This window comes from Sminthopsis crassicaudata, chromosome 2 (genome assembly GCF_048593235.1).
Source record: "Sminthopsis crassicaudata isolate SCR6 chromosome 2, ASM4859323v1, whole genome shotgun sequence".
NCBI lineage: Eukaryota > Metazoa > Chordata > Mammalia > Dasyuromorphia > Dasyuridae > Sminthopsis > Sminthopsis crassicaudata.
Window position 1 is genome coordinate 450,595,323 of NC_133618.1, and position 3,731 is coordinate 450,599,053.

The following is a 3,731-nucleotide window of genomic DNA, read 5'->3' on the forward strand; positions in this document are numbered from 1 at the left end:
TTTAGCCCATCTGCCAAGAAGATTTGTCAGGATGTGGTCACTCTGTATGCCATAGCTTTTTGGCCCAAGTAAGAATTGGATGTCAGGTGAATGCCAAAGGTAGTTGAGCAGCTCTGAAAAGAGCTAAATAAGCCCTACACCAGAGTTGCTTGTCCTGCCTGAATATCCCATATACCCTAACTGTCATGATACTCAGAAAAGGAAAGTGAATTTAGTTTGAAGCCTATGGGCTAATGAGATTGACTTCAATATCTGAGAAAATTCTGGAACTTATGATTAATGAGATGATTAGTGAATATCTAGAAAAGGAAGCAGTGCCTTTGCAGATGTGGAGGTCCATAGTTACAGAGCACTGCAAAGACCAAGATTTTTTCCCATGTGTTCATTGACTTTGTGTTTTCTTCTTCTTTTCCCTTTTAAAAAAAACATTGTTATAAGAGATAGATTTCTGAGAGATGGGGGAAGAAAAGGATATAGAGAAAAATCTAGGCAATGTGTAAAAATAAAAGATACAAAAAAAAAATTTTTTTAAAGGAAGCAGAAATAACAATGAGCTAGCCTGGTTACATTAAGAACAAGTCATGCCAGATTAACCTCATTTCCTTTTTTGACAGGGTTACTTGATTAGAAGATTAGGTTAATGAAGTAGATATAGCTTACTCAGATCTGAGAAAAGTACTTGACAAATCACACATTATTCTTAAGGGAAAAGTGAATAGAGGCAGGATAATAGAGTCATGTGGATTTGGAGCTGCTTAAACATTTGGATCTAAAGAGTAGTCATTAATGGTTCAATGTCAACTTAGAATACAATCTCCATTAGAAGACTTCAGGGATTGGTCCTTGGCCAAGTGCTATTTAACACTTCAGTCAATCACTGGAATAACATCATAGGTGTTGTGCTTGTAAAATTTGCAGACACAAAGCTAAGAGAGTTAACATATTGAATGATAGATTCAGGGTCCAAAAATATCTTGGCACTATAGAATATTGGACCAAATCAAATAAGATGAAATTTAATGGAGATACTTGTAGTCTGCCACTTGTGATAAAAAAAAAAATCACCTTTCTTTGTACAGGATGGAGAAGGTTTGGCTAGAAAGCAGTTCTTCTGGGTATTTTAATAGATTTCCAGGCATTGTTATTATTGTTGCAATTGTTGTTATAATTGTTATTATTAAATGGGAGAAAATATTATTGTTGTTGTTTTTATTATAATGTCACATTTTTATTATATAGAAGAGGGTAAGTTAATGTAAGCCTAGGCTGCATTAAGAGAGGCATAATGCCCAGAGCAAAGAATGTGTCATGGGATCCTAATATTTAAAGCTACAAAGGATCTTAGAAACTACCTAGTCCAATTTGCTCATTTTCTAGATGAGGAAACTGAGGCACAGAAAAGTTTAGTGAATTGTCCAAGATTCCATAAGCAAGCAGCAGAGCCGTTTTACAAATAAGAAAATTGAAGCTTAGAGACATTAAATAACTCCGTCATAATCACACAATTAGTAAACGTTGGAGCTGGGAAACAAATCTCATTCTCCTGGCTCTAAATATAAAGATGTACATCCAAGTCTATGCATGAATATAGGGATTTCCCTCCTTCCTCTAGCATTTAAGACATTTATATGTCTTATACATGTTGATGTACATAAATGCATGGATGCATATCTATGCAAATGTATAAAAATGTTTACAAATGGATGATTGTATCTACATGTAAGGATATCTATATGTGAATATGTTTTTATGCCTGTATTTAAATCTATTGATATGTATGCCTAGGGACAAATTATTTTGTCTATATGTGTATTGTGCTACACATGTACATGTTAATATATGTACAGATATACATTTGCCTGTGTATTTTTTCACTGTTAAGTCTGAATCTTCATATACTTAAAGGGGAGGGAGTAGAGGAGTGTGTGTGTGTGTGTGTGTGTGTGTGTGTGTGTGTGTGTGTGTGTATTGGGCTTGGGGGCTTGGAGGCTAGGGGTAAGTGCGGACAAATGACAAGACCCAGTGAATAACTGGCCAAAGTAGATGACATCTTTGTGTTTGGGATAAGCACTATGGGAAAAGCTGACCCCTCAGACATAGAGCCCTTGACCATATACACAACTATATTCCCCTTCTTTACCTGCCTGCCCTGAAATAGCCACCTGAGGAAGATCAGGGTCTCTTGGGCCATAGTTTGGGACCAAGAACCATGGTAGCAAAAGCAATGGAGAAGGAGGGGGAAATGGTTCCAAACCTCATTAGGACCACAGCTTCCATCATACCCATTTTTGGGGGGAGGAGCTTAAGCTCAACCTTAGTGAGTCTAATCTTAGCCCCTGCGATCCCACTCTGGTGTCTGTCCCCACAGGAAAATCCAGGCTTTAAGAAGGTACAATAGTACCATTATAAGAGGCTGGGCATTTGGCCCAGCAGAAAACAAATCTCCTTGATAAAGCTGGAGCCAGAATTGGGAAAATGCACCAGAATTAATCCCAAGGAAGCAACTGGATGAATGAAGCCCTAGAGCCAAGAAGGCAGAGCCAAAATAAACCCAGGCCTGCCAGAACAGATGATTTCTCACTTGGATGACTTAGCAAGAGCACACTTGAGTGCTGGGCTGAGAAGGTGAATGTAGTGGTTCATAGACAGCAACAGCAGCAGCACAATGATTTAAAGAGAGCCCTGAGCCTTGGCAATCTAAAGAGGGGCTTTGAATTCCTACTCAAATGCTATCTCAGTATGGTATAGAACAAGTCACTATCCACCTCTGAGCCTTATTTTTCTCTTCTGTTAAATGGGAATGATCTCTGCACTATCTCACAGAACTAATAGAAAGATTACATTTTCAAATTCTCAAAGGACTATAGAAATATGATGTTGATGATGATGATGTTCATGATTTTATTATTGTTATTATTATTATTATTATTATTATTTATTATTATTACTTGAAAAGAGACTTGGCCTGGATGTCAAGTAGTAGGTCTGCCACTTAAATCTCTTTGCCTCTCTGGACCTCAGTTTCCCCATTTGTAAAGTAAGTCTCTTTAGTTCTGATATCTTATTTTGAAGTCCCTCTAGCCCTGATAACTTCTGTTCTAAATCCTTTTCAGATCAGAGATCCTATGCTCATTCAAGCAGGGGCATATACAAAGGTAGAGAGAAATAGAAACTTATTAGAAGCATACAAGGATCGCATTCTACTTGGAGCAGAAAGCTCCCAGACTCTTCCCCATTTTCTCTCTGACCTAAAGCTGTTTTTCCTAAGCTACCAGGAGAATAAAACAAAGACAAAACAGCCAGTGTTCTCTCCTTTATGTCCTGCCAGCTCTCTGAAGCCTCAGGGCCTTTTTCCATTACAGGTTTAATAAATCCTGCCATAGAGTCATAGGTCCTTAGCAATCATATACTACACAGGGTTCATAACTGTATTATGGATAATCAAGTGAAGTTTATTTACTCTTTCTTAGAATTATGTGGATTTTAAAATTCATATTTGAAGAAAATGCTAAATTTCAGTTAAAGGTTTCAGTTAAAGGTTAGTGTAAGTGCTAAAAATGCAAGTTTTTTCAGATCTAAATTCACAGATCCATGTAAATCTAGCCATCAATAAGGGAGAGATTAAATTGGATCCCAATTTAAATTAATCTAGTCTAACATTTTCATTTCACAATGAAACAGAAGGAAATTACCCAATGTTCAAAGTCAGAATGCAAACCTAAGTTTCCTAA